Genomic DNA, 20,984 nt, shown 5'->3' on the forward strand with positions numbered 1-20,984 from the left:
GAGTTCGTGTTTCGGGTGACGAGCCATAGAGGGACCTGGTTTTCCTCACTCCAGCGGGCTCAGAGCACCCGGCAGGCAAGNCTCTATGCTCTTCAACCAGCACTGCATACACACAGCTATTTAACTGTAGCTGGGAAATCCGGTTATACGCTTTAAACCGTTCTTTGTCCATAGGTTTTCTTCTTTTTGCCTTTTCTTTTCTCCTTTTTGACTGTTTTATGTATTTTATACTCCCTATTATTCTCCCTCCCTCTTCTGTCTTTTCTCTTAACTTTTTCATTTTCCCTCTCGCTTTGCATGTTAGTTGAATTAGCCTGTGCATTTGTGTGCTCCTGCTCCCTGTGTGTTTGTCTGTCTGTTTTCTTTTCCAGGGCTACCTCAAGAAACAAGCCAGAGTACACAAGGTGGAGAGACCCAAATATCACTACGAATAGGAAAATAAAATAACCAAGGTGCCAACAAGAGAGACCAAGAGATACCATTTAAAAAGCACTCTCTGAAAGGATAGGCCATGTACAGTCAAAGAGTCTTCTTGGATAGAGCAGCCCTCATAGATACAGAGAGCATTAACAGGTCTTTAAAACCAACAAGAGCCGGAAAGCTAACTAAAATGACGAAACGAAAGAGCTCTCCTCCAAAGAAACTCCAAGAAGANAATAATAAATTGAATAGAGACAGTAAAAAAAATGTTACAAATGAAATGAAGAAGGGAAAACTGGGGTCATTTGGAGCAGAAATATACATGAAAGGACTTACAGTGCATTATAGACTGTCTCGTGTATACATTTGTGTATGGGTATTGGTATGGGTATATGTCTTATGTGCGTGTTTATTGAATCCTTTTATGGGTGCTATGATGGTTACTTTTCCAAGTCAACATGGCTAAGTTATGATACTCTGTAATTGCATCAGACAGTACTCTAGATATTGCTGTGAAGGTATTTTGTAGATACGATTAGCATTTACATCAGTTGACTTTAAGTAAAGGTAGTGTTTCTCAATAATGGGTGTGGGCCTCATCCAATCAGTTAGAGGACTTAATAGTGAAACTGAGGTTTCCCAAAGAGGAAGGAATTCTGCCTCAAAATTATAAAATAGAAATTCCGCTGAGTTTCCAGGCTGTTGGCCTGTCCTACATACTTCAACTTTGCAGGTCCGCATAATCACATGAGTTAATTCCTTAATCTCTCTCTTTGCTCCCCCTTCACCCTCATTGGTTCAGAAGTGTGTGTGTGTGTGTGTGTGTGTGTGTGTGTGTGTTTCCTGGAGAAAATTGACGGAAACAGGTGGGAAAGAAGAAACAAAGAGGAAATCTTCCATCCCGTGCCCTGAGAGCAAACCCAATTATGTCCTTACCTCCCTTGCTGAGACTGACAGATATGATTTAAATTGTTCTTGGTAAGTGATGAGGATCGATTCCAGAAACATCATTTCTCACCAGAATTCCTCCTCTTCTACACAGCACTCTGCTGCAGCAAATATTTACTTTATTTTTCTTTTGTTGTCTTAAAGTGCTACAGGAATCTCATTATTTAAATGTTTACGTGTTTACATCCTATCTCTCTCACTGTAGTGCTGTGTCTTGTGCAAAGCTTCCTCCCCTCCAGCCCAGTTCTTAAAGACATGTGTTGTTTGCTGATTGGATTGGAGAAGAACACAACAGTTGGTCCAGAATCTCAACTCCCGCACCGTCTCGGAAGCGCTCGCCGAACAAGGCGTGGTGTGGCGCTGCAACATTGCAGAGGGCTGGCCTTGCTCTTCCTGCAGTGTCTGCGGCGGTGGCTGAGGCACTGAGGGCCTCCTCCTCACACGAGGGGAACACCCATCTGTCTAGGTGTAGTACAGAACCACTTCTACTGTTTCCCATGAGTGCCCTCATCTCACTGTGCACCGCATAAGTGATATGACTGACAACCGAGAAGCTCGCCCAATCCATTTCCACAGACACTTCAATTTGGACTACAGTATAATCATACCCCAGATCAGATTGAACAGTTTCCTGTCTCTCAAATAGTGAATATTCAGACACAAAAATGATCAATTTAGCATATGTTCTTTGTCTGTCTTTGCCTTTGTTTGCAAACTTCTCAGAGGCAAATGTGTTAAGAAAATTTGGAGTAAACGGTGCCTAGATCAGGAGATTAGAACTGTCTCTCTTTTTAAAAACAGATTTTTCATTCCGCGTGTTATATGAAGCCTTCAGGAAAAGCAAAATAATGAGTTAAAAGACTTTTGTTGTTCGAAACCTTATGTAAATTATCACAAGGTGTTTTCTTAGGACCCATGTTGTTTTGAGCTCAAGTTCTGCTTCTATCCTGTTGTAAGAATGTAGTGGCTGTGTTACGAAGCACCACAGTACCAGGAGAAGAGCATGTCCTTATTCAGCTTTGCTGAGTTAGTGATAACGAATGGTGCAATGGGAAAAGTTTTGTTTAAGTGGAGTGTCGAAAGAAAAGGTTTGAGTGAGGTGTGTCCAGAAAGAATCTTCTTTATTGCCTGCCACAGAAGATTTACTTCCAGATTCCTTATCAGGAGCAAGTTTAATCTTCCTGTTTGTCAAAGAGCAACAATAACAATAATATTTTCTTGGTTAAAAAAATGGGAGAAAAGAAGTCGTATTTCTTTATGATTAGTTTATGCCTTATTTAGATCCCCATCCAAGGATATAAAAGCTCCAAAGTCTCAAGCAGGTTTTTAATAAGACAATCTTATTTTTAAGGCATTCCCTAGTACATAGAGGACAGAGTTAGCATAAAACATCCATCTAAGGGAATTGAGACTTTTGGAAAAAGTTATCAGAACTGAATTTGCCCACATGGTAATGTGGCACCTGCCATGGAGGACATTGACAATAAATACTGTGCCGTGTTGAATTACTAAGTTTGGCTCTGATTCTGTCTACCCTTCCCTCATACCTTCCTCTCCATCTCTTCACATCTTGCCTGTCCTTCAATGGACTGCTAATGTCTCCTCTGAGCACTTCAGTGACTAAACCCTTTGAACAGGGTCATTTATTCATGTAGGAAATATTTGTTCAGGGCTTAGTATTAAACTCTGTCTTTTACAAATCCAGACGCATTCCATCCTAGAGTGTAGGTGTTTTCTCATTGTTTCTTGCATGTCGCCACGGTATACTTTCTCCATGGAGAGAGGGCATGTTTATCTGGAACTCTGAAACTTCACAGTAGGGTTCATTATCCCAGCTTATAGTTTTAATCCTGTCCCAGATCCCAGGGCCACTTGAGCTCTGGGAAAAATTAGAAAGAGGCAAATTCCCACTGGCTTCCAAGGAATCAACAGTGTTCGGATTTCAGTATCTTTTCCATTCACTGACTCATTGAGTCTCTACCGTGTTCCAGACAGAAGAATAGGGCTGGACATACAGAAAGTGAAGACAGATAGACACATTTCTCAACTAGAGATGTTTAACTAGGTAGACAGAGAAGTCAAGACATGATTTAATATAATGTGGGAGGCGCTGGGATAGCAAGGGGGTAGTGTCTAATCTCCATGGTACTATGAGATTCAGAAATTGAGTCTGCTTAGAAAGTATTCATTGTTTTACTTCTGAACCCTAACATAGCTGGGTCTTCATGCTGTCAGATACCATTGAATCTCCCTGACAGTCAAGATCCATACCAACTCTGTCTCTTGTTCCTCTCTTTTCTGCTTCTTCCACCTTCAACTTGTTTTATCAGTTTGGATCAAAAACTTGGTTTTCTATTAGCTAATGCTTCCTGTGCTCAATTTAAATTTTCCCAAGTAGAATGATCTTGTGACTCACGCTCATGTTCCAATGTGCCTGTCAATTTCATGGCCCATGTCTGCTGGGTCTTTAATTTTTTAAAATCCATCAAGATTCCAGGGATCATCCTATTGCTGCATGAGCCTGTAGTATGCCTTTGGCACTGGTGTGTATTAAATACAATATTTTTTGATATCTATTATTTTACAAAGTGGAAAGATGACCAGAATTTGAATCCTATGCTGCCTATCTCCTTTTGCAATCCATCTTATATTGGATAAAATGTATAAAAAAGAACACTTAAGGCAATCATATATTAATACTAGCTGGGATATTGGCCTCCAAACTCAAGTCAAACTTTTATCCTTTTGCACCAAGTAGGCCCTCGAGGACATCATTTGCTTCTTAACTAAACTAAATGTAGGCCTAGGGGTTTATTGAATGCTCTAGTCCAAAGGAACCCCCATTCCTTGTTTCCATTTGATGTCAAAAAGGTGAGAGTAACCTAATGTAGGAGATACCACTGGATTCACTGTAGCTCACTGATGTCATGATGAAGAAGAAAACTGTAGGAAAAAACCCACAATGCACAAAGAATCCAATGAAAGGAAAATGTGCTCCTCTCTGATTCTGTTCATATCTTCACATTAAAATGTTTATTTGAATATAGTTGTTTGGGACACTTAAAGATTAATTTGTTAATGTATAAGAGATTCTTTCTCCTGTACAAGAAGGCTGTGTGAGTAGGTGAGGAGGGAGGGATCAGTAGATGGAGGGGAAGGGAAGAGAGAGTAAAGAAACACTGTGTGCTAGCCAAATACACATAACATTTCCCTCAAAGTTCACACTTTGTACTGGCAGGACCATTGATGTTTTCTGTACATAATGTGACACCTCAGTTTCTAATATAAAACCAAGAACAAGGCAACAGTCAGGACAACCTTTAATAACCAACACATGGTAAATACCTAAAATCTACCCTCAGAAGGTATCTTCAATATTAATTTAAATAATTTCTCCCAAAGTCAGAAAATACTACCTTTTATCCATCATTCCATTGTTTTACTTTGGGAAGGCTGTGAAATATTTTAGAAAGCTTCAATCCAAAATAGTGCAAAATATTTTGATACTGAAAAGAGCAAATCTTAGTCATCTGAACAACATTCATGACATATTGGTTTAAAATTTTAAAAGATTGTACTGTATACATGTTGCCTTGTTTAATTCTATTATCATAGCAATAAATATCTTTCAGAGCATGCATGGATCCCTAACTTCTTAGCCCCTGGCTCATGGGGAAGAATGCAGCTGAAGCCAATACTACGCAGGTCAGGAGATGAGGCACAAATTGGCATGGCCTAGGCATTGAGAGCTTGTACTTGGGCCCAAAACCTGGCTCACTACATTTTTGGGTAAATTACCTTAGCCTGCTTGGTCAGATTTCCTTGTGTGTAAAAACATAGTAATGATTATAGTATATAATTCATGGGGTATTATAAAATTAAGTGGAATAATATACCCAAAGTATTTAGAGCAGTGCTTGGCACATTGGTAGTACTTAATAAATATTAGCATTTTTATTGGATTAGCTCCTGACGAGCCAGCAGCATCCATTGCAGTGCTCCAAGATGTGTCATTATTTCAGGCTTGATTTAGGCCAATATCCATATCTGAGGGTGTCCAGGCCTGCCTGCTGGGGCACATAGCAGGAGGTTACAGGCAGAGGCCATAATGACAATCAGGTGGATGGCAGCACTGTGGTTCCAGATGGTCCTTTGGCAGAGGGTCACATCCATGGCTGGAAATAGAGGTGATGGGGTCCAAACCCCAGGGGATGGTAATGAAATTCTGAATAGGAATCCAAGTGAATACAATGGTATTTAGGTGAATATTGAGGCTTGGTAAACAAACAGATGTCCCAGGTTCACTCCCCAAACACCAAGTACTGGGCCATTGGCAATTGAGGACAATCACACTCCCCATTGTGACTTCATGATGATAATATAACAATCTCAATTTGGGGGGCCAAGATTGGCCCCAAAAATGGATTGGACTAGAACTGCAGTTTAAAGTATCTGCAGGTGAGTGATTTGGGGAAAAGCCATTTTAGAACATACAGTGGTATTTCAAATATTGTCTTATGTCTTTCTTGGTTTAAAAATGCCAAGGTTGATATTCCGGATACTGCCCTCAAAGCATGAAATTTATAAGTAATGGAGCCATGCAAGAATCTTCCTCTGCTACTTCAGGATGGTAAACGCTTCTCCTTTTAGTAGTGGTTTCCCCACAACTATGGTTTTCCGTATATTGGATATTCTAGTTGAAATGTAAAGTGGATGATGTATAGGGCTACTTGTACCTAGCCAAGATTGCCGCACAATAGTACTCCATCAATGATTATTGATTAATTTATAGATTACTTTAGTATAGTCTAATTACCTCATATAACTGTGTCCACTTGTGCATGTAATAATTATTGCTTGAAGAGAACCGTGATATTTAAAATTTTTAATGTAAAGATTAGGTTGTAGTTGTAGGGTAATAGAAGCAAAGTATACTTGTAATGAAAACATTATCCAATCCCTTTCTTTAAATTCTTTGATTTAGTCCATATTTTATGGATTTAAATGTGTAAATTATTCTGTATGTCTCATTAAATTTTGATGGCATTATAGAGAAAAAACAGTCATATATTTACCTTTCTAGTAGGGAACATAATGTATTAAATCCCAAAGTAGGTAAAACAGGCACGTGTTTAAGATTGTTTCTGATAAATTAATGTGCAATAGATCCATCGCAGATGCTTATAATGGACAAGGTTCTTGTTGCAGACAACACAATTCACTCTAGTTTAGGTAGAAAGAAATAGACTCTAAACTGACCTCCCAAAATCACACTTGAAGCACTCTACCTCTGTCAAGAGCAGGTAGTTTCTGAATCAGAAGCTAGAGTCAATGCCACCCCTTCCCCATCAACTCTGCTTTGATGCACCCCAGCAAAATAGATTCTCTGTACACTTCTACTTCCCTCACATAATTTAATTAAAAATCAGGTTTATAAAGAAGCACCTGATTGGTATAAAACCTAAAAATATTTCACTCCAGCTTCATCAAATCCAGAAAATACAGCCTTATGTATTTTTTACTATAATTGTGTACTGGAAAGTAAGAATTTACACTACATGGAAACAAACTATTGAGTGGTATTTTGAATAGTCTCAAATGTTGAATAGCTACTTTAGATGTCAAGGAAATACATAAACATTAAGAATGTTTTATCATTATGTTTTATTTTATGCTTAACAGAACAGCCTCTAAAAGTTCATTTCCGTCCTTATCATGCATTGGACTACATAGAATGTATGTATCTAAAACCTGTATGGGAATTTTTGATGAAAGAAAACAAACTATCACAATGTTCTGTTATCAAATGTCTCCAACAGTGCCTTGAGAGAATCAGAAATCTGTGCCCTGAGAGAATCAGAAATCTGGATGAGACTCATCTACTTCTGAAACCATGTGGGGTCTGATTATGTCACCATTACATAATTCACAAACTCAACATCAGAATCTTGGTTTGGAGTATAGACAAGGAAGTGTGGTAAACTGAAAAGAACATATATATGCCAAGTCTTTTCTTATTGTTAGTGTTGAAAATATTTCCATATGTAGATACAAAGCCATGTGGAAGCTCTTTGGTAATTTTATTAATCTATCATTTGCAAATTATTCACACGATGTGATACAATATAACTGCAATGCAATAAAGAAAATGGGGCTTAAAAATTTTTTTTACGTTTATTCATTTTTGAGAGACAGAGAGAGAGCACGCGCAAGCAGGGGTGGGGCAGAGAGAGAGAGACAGACAGACAGAATGTGAAGCAGGCTCCAGGCTCTGAGCTGTCAGCACAGAGCCCAACATGGGGCTTGAACTCACAGACTGTGAGCCCAAGTTAGATGCTTAACTGACTGAGTCACCCAGTTGCCCAAGAAAATGGAGCTTTAAAACATGATGTTAATAAAAATTTAATATCTGTAGCTTGATTAGTCAGTTCTTACTTATTGCAGCCACACCTCAAATACTATGTTTAGATTGGTGCCCATATTTTAGACAAAATTATTAAAATCAGTGTTTCTCAGATAAGATGTCCAGGATGTGGAGGCAGACTGGGGGATTGTGACATGATAATAATAATAATGCGATAAAAGTAAAACAAAAGTGAGGTCAAGGAAATGTAAGTAGTGAAGCTAAAATGTGGGTTATGTGATGACAACAATATGTAGTAAATAGGAGCAAATCTGGTTTTCTGTATTATATCAATCAATGTGAAATGAAGAATAAAACCATGTTACTTAGAAAATTCATGATGTTAGATGCAGTAGAGCTGATGGAAGTCTACCATCAAAGAGGCTTGGCAGCATCATAGTGGTTGATCAGGAAAGATCTAATATTAAAGGATGAGGTCTCCACACTATTAGCCAAATATGGGATTTCCAAGACTCCAGATGTGGTAGCCATCTGTGTGACTTCTTCATTGGCAGCAAGTAGAAAAGTCCTCAGGCCTCTGGGAGGGTGGATATGAATTAGGATAAAATGTAGAAGAGGGTCCTTCCTAAAGGCTGGATCTGTCTGGAATGGAAGAAGGGAGGTAAACAGCAACGAGAGACACAGAGATCATTACTACTCCTCCGCGTGCTACCCGCCCTCTCTTTTCTTTCTTTATATTCTTTCTAATACAAATTCAAAGATTCTAAAACAAAGACTATAGGAACACTCTAAGAAAATGCCACATCTATCTGGACAATATCTCTCACTTACCTGCCTTCATAGAGAAAGGGCTATAAGGAAGAGGAATCCTGATTCAAGCTCTCTAAATGAATACCCTACCTTTTCCCTTTATATATCTTACCCCATTTCTTTTGGCAAACATAGGGAGCTGTTATTTTCTCTTTGCTCACAGATTCGTGTCTTTTCCACTTATCCAAATCCCACCCAGCCTTCTTGACTCAGCTCACCTTTCAGCAATTCTACTCTTTTTTTTTTTTTTATCTAGTTCACATGCTTGAGCTCTACCTCTCTGACAAATTCTTAGAGCATTTAAAGTCTGTAGCTTACAATTCAGTACTTAATATATCATCTATTCTTTGTTGTTGTTTCTTATATCTTAATCCTCTTACTCTGCTTAACAAAATTGCAAATGATACAAAGCTGTTTGAGATAGCTAATCACAGAAAATACAATTTACAAAAGGCAGAAGTAATGGGTGCAAGACACCAAGCTAAAATTTGATAGAAACAAATAAAAAGTCTGACCTTGGCCAATGACAATAGTATGTCATGAACTGCCAAGCATGATTAATTCCATTCTGTGCATTTTAGGTCCATTAAAAAATAATACAGTGATAAAATTCTGTACATAGGAGTGAAAATGGAGTTGCATGTATAGAACAGTAGTAACATATTACAAATTGTTTCTACATCAGAAGGAACTAGGTCTTTCATTTATTTGTTTATTTCTACACATTCATTAAGCATGTATGATGACCTGAGATGTGCCACACATTAAGCGCAGGGGAGTGGGGGAGAAAAATGAGCTGCCTTTCTCCTCAAGGATCTCACACATTGCTATGCAAACTGAAGACTGGTCTTCACTATGGGGAGCAAAAAATAAGGGCATGTTCAAAATTGCGGGAAAAGCAAAAGCTCAATATTAGTGATCAATAGGCAAATTATAGTGGATAAGGGGTCCGTGGAAACTGAAACAGTCTCTAGGAAGCACAATGTCTGGAAAGAACAAAGGAGAAGGTGATCCCATGGTCCTCATGCAGGTGGACCAGAAGAGGGATGCTGTTAGCTTCTCAATAACACATATCATGAAAAGAATTAGGGGATTACAGTGTACTGTGAAGGCAGCCACATAAAATTTAAAGATATGGGAAATGAGTCTTGTAATTACAAATGACAAAAGAACAAAGGAATAAGAGATAAAGATGATTATATTTAGATATTTGAAGGACCCATGTAGGGCAAAGGGTTAGACTTGCTCTGAAAACACATATAGGGCAAAATGGGATGAATGACAGAGTGATAGAGAGGCAGATTTTGGCTAAATAACAAAGAGAGTGTTCTAACGGTAAACGCTGTCAAAAGTGAAAACATGCCGCCTTGGGAAGGAGAGTCCTCAAGTAAATGATCCACTGTCCAGTTGAAATTTTTATTGCATCATGCTTAACGTTCTTTCCATATCTAATAATGATGAAGATTTTGATTATATTTACAATGAAATATTTACTTCCATACTACTTATTGAGAATCTATTATCTTCTTGGCATCATATTAGGTACCATATATTTAGCTAGGGTATTTCATGATTGCTGAAACAAGACACTTGCATAACTGATGGAAAGATAGCAAAAGGCCCAGTTAAAGGATATGGGGAAGGCAACTTAAAGTAGGCACATACTCCCAGAGGAGTTATGGGCTTTCTAGAAACCCTGAAGTTCCCCATCAGGACACCGAGCTGCTGTTGCTCCCACTGCAGTAAGTGAGAAATCAATCAGACATAAGAAAGTTCTCTTATTCTAGAAGGTTTTTTAAGTTCTATCCTCTACTCCTTGGCTGCTGTAGAAACTCTATAAGGGTAAACCTGCCCATCAAGTGCAATGGAGTGGGGCAAAACAATCCTACAGTTTGCTACGTGAGAGTGTGTATCAAAGGATGATTGCCCTAGAGCGGGCTGCTCTAAGCCAACCTTGGCTTTGGGATTAGCAATGTCACAGGGAAAGTGGACTGGAGGTCCTGATGGAATGGACAGTCTGCGACTAGATTCCAGCTCCCGCAAAATCTCAAATTCTCAGAGGGCTTTTTAAAATCTTTCAAGTATAGGTACTTATGAAATCAGACCAAATACCAAAAATGGCTAATTTTCCAAATCTGTTGGGAATCAGATTCTGTATTTACATACACAGAAAAATTATCATAATTACATATACCTACGTTTTATTTAATGAAAACATGTTGATTTGTAACTATTTCTTATATTCCTCCCTACATGGGCTACATGGCATGGAAGGTGGTGCCCCTTTCTTATCCATTTTTGCAATGGACAACATTGGTACCCAGAGCATTGCAGACTGCTGCTGTGTTCCTATCATACTGTGCAAAAGATTCAGTATAATGGAATTGCAAAGTGGCAAAGGAGAAGTGCTACTTTCAGGGGCCCAGGAATCCCAGAAATAGTAAGAGAATGTTGGCCCCTGTATGAATACTATGAAACAGAAAAGTAACAAGATGACCAATCTTCATTACTACTACAACATACCAGGATGCAGGAACCTGGAGCTACCAATGTAAGACCTGATTTCAAACTGATTCTGGATTATCTGTGATAGAATTAAAAGTACACCAATAGCCAAAGTGTGTGTAGCTACAATAGTTACAGGAGATAATGCAATTGTATCGTCAAAGAGCTGAAGTTTACCCCAAAAATGCCATAGACAAATCCTAAAGTAAGCTAACAGAATGGGGAAAAAAAGTAATTGAAAAACAAATAAACAGCAGAATAATATCTGTTGGGTAGAAGTTTACTAAATACACGTTGTGGCTGAAAAAAAAATATTTGGCCAGCTTTGAATGCAAGTATCATAGAATCAATTTCTTAGGTATAACATTAAGTCTGAGTTCCTGGTGAAAGTAAATGAGCGTGACAATTTACTTACTGAGAATGTGAATGGTCAACTTTAAAAGTTTGACATTATGGAACCAGAACAATCATTTCTCGTCCTACTGGCTACTAACAGCTTCTCCAGTCACACTTACGCACAAAAAGTGAAGTTTACTTACAGCAGACATGTGATAGCATCACTAAAATATTTACACATACCAGAAAGTAATCCAGGGGCAACAAATCAGTAACATTTCTTGAAGGACTTTTTCTTTGAAGCTTGGGCATGTCTCAAAAATCTTTCAACTTCAGATACTGAAAATCCTCTCTAAAAATCATTTCAGGGATGCTTAAAATTCTGGCCTCCATAGTCTCAAAGGGGGATAAGGAATAATCTTGTGAAAGTGTACCTTTAAAGAATGCTATGTTGAAGTTGGATGAGGGAGAAAAACATTCGTTTGAGCTATTTTGTTCCCCTTCCACTCTTTCTTCTAGTCTTTATACTCTATATTCTCCACCATGTCGAGATCAGGAATGATTTATCATGGATATTGTTGCACATGATTTTGCAGTTTTTCCTGCTCATGACATTTAGAGGTGACAAAGTTGAAAATCTGCTTTTAATTCATCCTTACAGGATATCAAGTTTTCTCAAATAGGACTTTTTTTCTTCAAAGATTCTTGGCCTAAGCTGAATTAAATAACTAAAAATTAAATATAGCTCTTAATGCTTCTAAAGATTAGCATTGTGATATAATCTAATTTCTATTATCCTGCTTTTTATTAGCATTTAAATTTTTATAAACATTTGCTGGCTCAAAACGGATATTATGTTCTTGTTAATGTTATCTATCTAATGCACTCTCTTATTCATAATAACTACTAATATTGTTTAACTATTTGAAAGTTCTTAATAATTTTTGTACTCCAAATTAACAGCTTTCAAAATCAACATTAATTATTTTAATAATTTTATTATTGTAATAAATAAATATGCTTATACTTCAACTGCCTAAAGAAGCCTAGCTCATGGAGGTTTCATTCCAAGTTGTATCAAGAAAGCTTGCCTAGATCTGAAAATGGCTCTTAATGAATATTCAGATGTTAACAATTGATTCAAGGACCACACCTTGTTCATATCTGTGATACCACTGAGCTGATTAGAGATGATGGAAATGTGTGTGATGGCACTGCCATTGAGCAGGCAGGTGACCAAGGTGCTAGAAAGAGTTATTTTGTTACTTTGTCTTTCAAAGTCTGAGGCTTAGGCTGAAACTAAGCATCATATTGTCTCTGAATACTGAAGGCAAAGTTAAACTTTAGGGTATCCCTGTTTAAAAAAACAATTCCTAGATAAATTTATGAAGAAGAAAAAAATAGAAAAATGATCTAAGTCTGTAAATAATCCCTAACGTGGAAGCTTGAATCATCCGTAAACCTGTAACAAGTTGTTTAACCCTGTCAGTAATTGGGTGATGAAGATTTAGGCAGCAATGAGCTGCCATTTCACACTCATCAGGCTGGGGGAAAAATAACAGTGAATATCAAACATTGGTGAGAATACATATAAATGAACAGCCACAAACAATTTGCTAATACATGGTAAATGTAAAGTTTCATATACCTCACAATGAGCAAACTCATTTTTCGTGTATATCATAGAGAAACATTTGCACATGTACACCAGAGATACCTATGAGAGCTGTGTTGTATCCAATAAGGAAATGCTATACAGTAACTTAAAAGAATCAGTGGGATCTACTTCTATCAAATATAAAAAGAAAATAAAAGCAAGCTAGAGAATGGCAATTGAAACAATACAATACTTAGGTCCTATTTTAAAATATGCCACACATGTCTTTTGTGGCTATAGACACATAAACATATAAAAAAAATTCTTGTGCAGGTGACATAACAATTTGAAGATGGTGATTACCTCAGAGAAGAGAGCCAAATATAGTTATTCTAGTTTATTACTCATAAAATAGGTCTGAAAAATAAAATCTCTGGAAAGCAAATAATAGTATTGTCCATTTTTTTTACAGATGGGAAAAACTAACGGGCAGAGAAACAAAGTAGCAGCCCCAAGATTGCACAAGTAATTAGGGGTAAAGCAGAGAGCTGAATGAAAGCTACCTGGCTCCAGTGTCTAGGCTGTTAATTAATACATTGCGCTGTGCTGAATTGTCAAATGTTTCAGTAGAAACTGAATCTCCCCCCCACCCCTCATACTTCCATTACTTGGCAAGGAGGCTATATGAACCCACTTCTAGCTGATTCAAAACACCTCAACTAATAGTATCTTCATGGTCCCAGAAATTTAACGAAGGAGAGATATCCAAATATTTAGCTCAAATGAAGGAAGATACTCTTGCAAAGGACTTAACAATTTACTGTCTGCCAGAGAGTCTAAGGATCTTCCATACAACCCAGTCAACCCCTGAGATTTGGTTGCTCTGGTGATCAGTGTTTCTGTGGAGGGATCCCAGCCTGGCACTTCTCAGAACATCCAGCTGACTTGTATTCCGAGAAAAATCAGTTAAGAAGTTGGGAAAATGGGAAAAAAGTATTATAATTTTGTGATTTAAAATTTAACAATCAGCATAAGGCCTTACTAATATTATCCAAGGAATCTGCTAATGTCAATTCGTAACCGGAACCAGAACCAGAGATACACACTAGCAGGATAATGTGGTCATCTCTGAGAGTCAGGACAGGAGCACACAGGAGAGCACTGGTCACAACAGAATCAATCTTCTTTCTTGTAGCTAGCACTGTTTTACAGGTATGAGTTTGTGGCCCTCTCTGCTATAAACAATGAGTCATTCTTGCAAATAAAATATATATGAATAAATTTACATGTATCCTATGTATTATAGAACTACTATAACTGATATTCCAAGATATAAATTTGAGAAGCAAAGTAAATCCTTAAATTGACAATGTTAACAGGTGAGTTTGTGTGCATCCTTAATGATGCTAGGACATCCATATGTTATGTGATTAAATGCCCAATGATGTGAGCTACTATTTGAATATTTGCTATAAGCTACAGTTCTCTGTAAAACGTACCCAATGCATTTCTCTGTAAAACGTACCCAATGCATTTATTATTGAAAAAGGAAATGAGCTTGGGGTACGTAGCACAATGGCCCCCAAAGACGCTTGCATCCTAAGTGCAGAACGTGTGAATATGTTACCTTCTGTGACAAACTGGATCTAGCATGTGATTAAGTTACAGATCTTGAGAAGGGAGGATTAACCTGAATTATACAAATGGGCTAAATTTAATAGGAGTCTTTAAATGTTGGAAGGGTGAGGCAGAAGGTCAGAGAGGAAGAGATCTGAAAATGCTGCCTGTGCTGCTCACCTTGAAGATGATAAAAAGGACCACTAACCAAAGAATGCAGGTGGCCTCTAGAAGCTAAGAAAGGCTAAGGAAAGCATGGTCCCCCTAGAGCTTCCAGAGAGAATGCAGCCCTACTGACACCTTAACTTTAGCCTGGTGACACTTTTGACCTACAAACTGTAAGATAATAAACTTGTGTTGCCTTAAGCCAGTCATTTTGTGGGAAACCGATATAGAGTTTATATGAAACAATCTGAAGATGTTTTTGAATTCACTTTTAATAGTTCAACCATAGTGTCAATAATAAAAGGGAAAATTTCTACATCTGCAACATTTGTCACATGCAAAGATCAAGAATATGGAACAGGGAAGTTTCCATGTTTTCATAATTTTAAGAGTAGCTTTTAAGTATTTGTGGTGTCCTTCAATATTTTAAATTATTTTATTTGACCTTTATTTGGTGTAAATAGTTGCTTCTTTTATTGATTTCTATTATCAAATGACTATCAGGTAGATAACATTATATGTGTTACTAAAATATATACTTTTTTCACTGGTTCAAATATTACAAAACTGTGCACTGATTACTATATATTTTCCTTTTTTAGTAAAACATTCTCTAAAGCTGTATATAACTCTGTCATAGAAAAATGATTCCTTGGTTATTATTATTGTGGCTCACTATAATTTTTAAATATGTAAATAGCTATAAAATATAGAATGTCTTATGATTTCAAGAATTCTGGAGGATTCCTGGGAATTTTGATTTACTGTTCTTGATTCCTGAACATAAATAAGTACTTAGAATTTGACAGGACTAGGTAACAGTGTGCATCTCTTAGAGATTACAAAACTAGTAACTCCTTTCTTGAGTCTATACATTCAAAGCTATGTCCTCTAAAGAAAATACAGTCTATCAGACTTGTAGGTAGTATCTTCCAATCAGGCCTGGCAGAAAATAAATTTGAATGCTATAAATAACAAAGATGAATTGCTGGAAAACTATGATAAACTAATGATTATAATCATACTAATTCTATTGCCACAGTATAAGAACAGTGGTTGAAATGCTTCACATTCATGGTACTATTTGGTAGAATTCAGAATAATTGGAATAGATCTAAGGAGACCTAACTTAATTGAATAGCTCTATCTCTGAGACAGATGACACTATACTATCATTTGAGTGTCCCCATGTTATTTATGCATGGGAAAGCACAGACTTGGAGTGGCTAAGTTACTTTGACACCAATTCCCCCATTCCTACTTTATCTGATACTCAGCCATTCACAAAAGTCATCACCTAATGAGATGTGTACATAGTCTTTGAATTAAACATTTCTAGGACTGGAATTGTTCATTGTATTCTGTTTTATTTCGAAGAAGTGAATGTAATGTAAACCAATTACTGGCAGACTAAAACCTTGAAGGAATGACTTTTCATAACATGATTTTCATTTTTTTTGTGGATATACAATCAGCGATCATACATTTGGGCATACATTTCAGAGACTTTCAGGAAAATGACAAACTAGACAAACCTCATGGCTTGACACCTCCTTTGCCAGGGGACGAGGTGATGCCTTTCATGTTGCAATGAAATGTATATTGGGCATGAGTGTTCTCCGAAGCTGAGGCAAGTTTGAGGATCTCTGGGAACGGTTTCATAATTCCATCTCAAACACAGAAAATAAACTTCTACTCCAATGTCCTAATTAAGACTTCTGAGATTGAGATAGCAAAGGAAGATGCAGAATCCATTCTCTTTATTCAGGCATTCTGACAGAGAACTGTAATGAAACATCTGTTGTGTAGTATGTTTAAAACAAAATCACAACCACAACAAACAAGCTTTTCCTATACTACCTGAGACAGAGCCTCCCTTTGTGGGCCTTGACTAGATTGACACCCCCCAATTGCTCTATATTCTCCTGGCTGTAAGTTGATGGCCTCTATCCTTTCTCTTTCACTTTGAAGACCTTCCATAGTCTAACTGCTTACTCCCCCATCTCTCCTTTGGTTTCTCAAAAAAAAAAAAAAAAAAAAAAAAAAAAGAATGAATGAATGAATAAATAAGTGTAATACCAATTAGACAAATAATATGTATATTAATTAGAATAATTAAACTTGAATCAAGTAATATTTAAACGGAAAGAATTTTTAATGATTATCTGTTTCACCTACATTCATTTTCAGACTCCAAAAAATAAGATCAAAATGCTTTTGGTATTACTGCATATTTTAATCCAAAGTCCTTTGTACTTAACAGTAAATATCATGTTTCTTCCATTTTTCTTTATTTTGATATATTTCAGGATGTCAAAAAGCCAACATGGGCTTCCATCCACATTGCTAACTACCACATTTTATTTGAAGCCATAATCAATCTATAGAGGGAAAACAAAATGAAAAACAAACAACCCTTCGGGTAGATCTTTAATTGCATATGAAATCGACAATATGAGGCTTTTGTGAAGTTGTAATGGTTCAGTTTGTTACAAATCATCAAAAATGGAGACACATTTCATGAAGTGTATTTAATTGCAATAATAAATTATTATTATACCTCTTCTGAGGTTGTCTATAGCGATTATTTTCAAATCTTTGTATATATTTAAGTTACTGCATTCTCTTGTGCCAAAGTTCATTCTTTATTTTCTTCCAAAGTTCATTTGTCAATTACATAAAAGTTTGTGCACCAGTACCTCCATCCATTGTTAACCAGTGCAATGCATTTCTTCTTTATAGTATTTGTCAGCCTTGTGATAATACAATTATATGTGTACCTATTTCTTTAGTGTGCCTCTGCATAAGTTTTATGCAGGCAGAGTGTGGTCTGAAATTGTTCATTTATTTTTGAATAATTAATGCAATATGATGGAACTGAATCATAGGCATATGAACTAAATTTTTTCCTCAATGGAAAGCCCTTTGATCTCCCTTACAGTCATAGATTTGGGAGATATTTTAGGACTAATTTCAGACTCTATTGCATGAATCTGTTGCATTAATGGAAGCAATGATATTCATCATGAATTTATTGAGCAGTGATTACATGCGAGATTTGGGGTTTCAAAGAGTTCTGACATTTTCTCAATTTAACCATAAATTTGAAAGATGCAAGATAAAGCATATTTGAAGAATGTTATGGGTTGAATTTTGTTTCCCAAACAGATAAATTATAAATCTAACCCCTAGTACCTATGAATGTGACTATGCTTAGAAATAGGGTCTTTGCAACTGTAATCAAGTTCAGATGAGGTCAGACTAGATTAGGATAGACCCTCCTCCAATGTGACTGGTTTCTTTATAAGAGGAGGAGAGACACAGACACAGACACATATAAAAGAGAATGCTGTATGAAGACAGAGGCAGAGATTGGAGTTAAGACATTCAGAAGACAAGAGACACCAAGGATTAACTGCAACCATCAGAAGCAAAGAGAGAAGCAGGGAAAAGATTCTCTCTCAGCCCTTCCAGTGGGAACCAACACTGCTGTAACCTTATTTATAGACTTCTAGCCTCCCAGATATGTGAGAAAATAAATTTTTGTTTTGTAAGCCGCCAAGTTGTGGTACCTTGCTACAGCAACTCTAGGAAACGAATACAAAGAGTTGCTGAGATGAGGAGGAATTTAAACTTGAGCAATAGACAGATGGGAATTTGCATTCCAGCTCTTCAATTCAATGACTGAGTGGCTGGGCAAGTTACCTAACCGCCGCTAATTAGTTTCTTCATTTGCAAGGTGAGGACTGTTAAACATATTCTAAAACTTGTTATAAAGATTAAGGATAAATTTAAAATATTTAATGCAGTGTGTATTATTATATGCTAATGTAATAATATATATTCAATACATTGTTATCATTCTTACTCATCGCCAGAAGTGAGTAACTATTCCTAACTTCTGCATTGCTTAAGATGAGAGGTACAGTGGGTATTATTTCACTTTTAGTTTATACCGCCCAGTGTGCACATTTCGGACACTCAAAAATACTTTTTTGACTGACATAATGGTTTTGAAAGCAATTGAAAAGGTGAATAGCAGATGTCTAAGCTGTCTCTTTTTCTTTAATGAGGGAAAGGGATTGATCTGTCAGTATCAGTTTGCTTGAAATTCACAAAAATATGCAGTCCTTTAAGAAGAGAATAGAAGGGTTTCAACTGAGACTTGACCAGTAAGCATACGATACAGAAGGCACCTTGTGAAAAGCAATGTGCCCCATTCTCACTGGCCATTCAGGAAAGCAAGCAATGATTGTTCTTTGAAGCACCAGGATCTGTCCATGGCCATTCAGCCCTGTCACTCTGAAAATTAGAAAGTTGAATGAAACTGAACATTTGTTAGTAGTGTTTGTTCATTAGTTCATTTCCTTCTTTGCAAATACGGTGTTTAATATTCATCAGGAGGATTCCTGGCCCATCTTGATTGATCACCTGTAAACTACTGGAGACAATTCCTGTTGGTGAATGAGAAACATAAACTCGTTTATCTTTATATCATATCTGTTGCAAATTAAAGTAAAAATGTAGAGTTTGCACACTAAAATGGTTCTACTGTGGAGCAATGTGGCTATAAAACAGCATGCTAACAAGCATGACATGATGAATGTAATGCAATAAACTGCCATGATTTCCATTTTTCCCCCCAGCAGATCAGAGAACTCACACCTATTGAGGATACAATAACAATACTCCAGGGAGCCCAGCAAACCACCTTGAGGGCAGCGACCCTCAGCCTGCCCAGGGTAGCTGTTCAGCCACGCCAAGATGAGAGACACTTAGCCTCACATCATTTCCACACATCTCCTCCCACTACATGTGAATGCACATGCTGACAACCACAAAATGTGCAATATTGGTAGAGGGTAGGAACAATGTTAGAACAAGGAGTGCCCTGAAGTAACATTTTGCAAGAGGCAATTTCTTTAGCCTTCGCAAAAACAAAGAGCCAATCCCCATTCTTACCTTTCAAGGCACTGTTATAATAAAGAACAGGGGAGTCATTATTTGGAGATATTTTATGTTTGAAAAGAGTTCCCAACACAGATCAGAAATAATTTAATAAACTCTTTTTTGGATTCTATCTATATACTGTAAGAACTTGTGACTTGGGGAAAGTGAAAGGCAGGGGGTAAATCCACTTCCAAAGTACTTCACTATACTATGGATTTTTTTTAATAATGTAGATCAAGTTCCAAGTTTCTGTGTACCTAACAATATTGAAGTCTATCGTTCACGCTATGGCATACATGTCCATATTTCCCACTTCCCAAGACCTCTTACAGTCTAAACTCTCCATATCATAGTTCTCCTTCATCTCTAAAATGTTTACCTCTCTGACAATTGTTTTCATTTTCCTAGAACATTAAAAGTATTTTTTAAGTTGGATAATACAACATTAGCCATTCATTTAATTTTGTTTTTACCATTGACCTTATGTTACAGTTTTGTCAAAGAAAGAAGGAAGGAAGGAAGGAAGGAAGGAAGGAAGGAAGGAAGGAAGGAAGGAAGGAAGGAAGGAAGGAAGGAAGGAAGGAAGGAAGGAAGGAAGGAAAGAAGGAAAGAAGAGGAGGAGATGGAGAAAGAAAGGGAGGGAGGAAAAAAAGAAAGCTTTTTATCAACAGACACCAGTCTCATTGTCTAGTAGATTCCCAAGAATTACTTTAACAAATCAAGGGCAACCACAACTTACTGGCAAACCAAATAAATATTCTGTTAATTTTATTTGTCAGCTAAGTTGTGTGAGAGTTATCAAGAAATCATGTCAAAAATGGTGTGATCTGCATGCTCTCCCATCTAGCTAAGATAGAGTAATTGCAACTAGGTTTCCCTTTCCACCTGAGGCAATTTAAATATATAGAAAGTATATGAAACAATGTTTCTCAAGATGCTGAGCATTAACTTGTGGCGGAGAGCATGTTAAGAGTATATATAAGAATAAAGAGACATGAGCCCTCTGACTGCCCCCTGCCTCCTGCTGGGAGAGAATTTTCAAGCTGCAGCACAGGCAGTGGGACTTGGGGAGCTGAGTGAACTTCTTGAGTGCAGGAAATGAGCCAGAAGTCCCGGAAATCTAGGTGGCTAAAGTTTGCAGGGCAAATTATTTGAGGGGTGAGAGCTACACAGTGAGGCAATTCTGGGGCTCTGCAGAGGAAGCCACCACCAGAGTGTTCAGCTGGATGCCTATCAACACACGAATGTGAGGAAACTGCCCAAAGCTGGGAA

At 37.2% G+C, this 20,984-nt stretch overlaps 2 long non-coding RNA genes across 2 annotated transcripts in view; one reads left to right on the forward strand and one right to left on the reverse strand.

Annotated features, from left to right (window-relative positions):
• Positions 1–5,774: 5,774 nt before the first annotated feature.
• On the forward strand, positions 5,775–7,422 carry LOC144223136 (uncharacterized). Its single transcript, XR_013332585.1, has 3 exons — positions 5,775–5,826; positions 7,051–7,104; positions 7,188–7,422. It is a non-coding gene; the product is annotated as an uncharacterized LOC144223136 (long non-coding RNA).
• Positions 7,423–8,290: 868 nt separating this feature from the next.
• Positions 8,291–20,984, reverse strand: part of LOC144223135 (uncharacterized) — a 217,262-nt gene continuing 204,568 nt past the window's right edge. Inside the window, exon 5 of the long non-coding RNA XR_013332584.1 lies at positions 8,291–8,374. This is a non-coding gene — a long non-coding RNA (uncharacterized LOC144223135). The remainder of the gene's footprint in view (positions 8,375–20,984) is intronic.

Source organism: Crocuta crocuta, unplaced genomic scaffold, assembly GCF_008692635.1.
Source record: "Crocuta crocuta isolate KB4526 unplaced genomic scaffold, BGI_CrCroc_1.0 scaffold231, whole genome shotgun sequence".
NCBI classification, from domain to species: domain Eukaryota; kingdom Metazoa; phylum Chordata; class Mammalia; order Carnivora; family Hyaenidae; genus Crocuta; species Crocuta crocuta.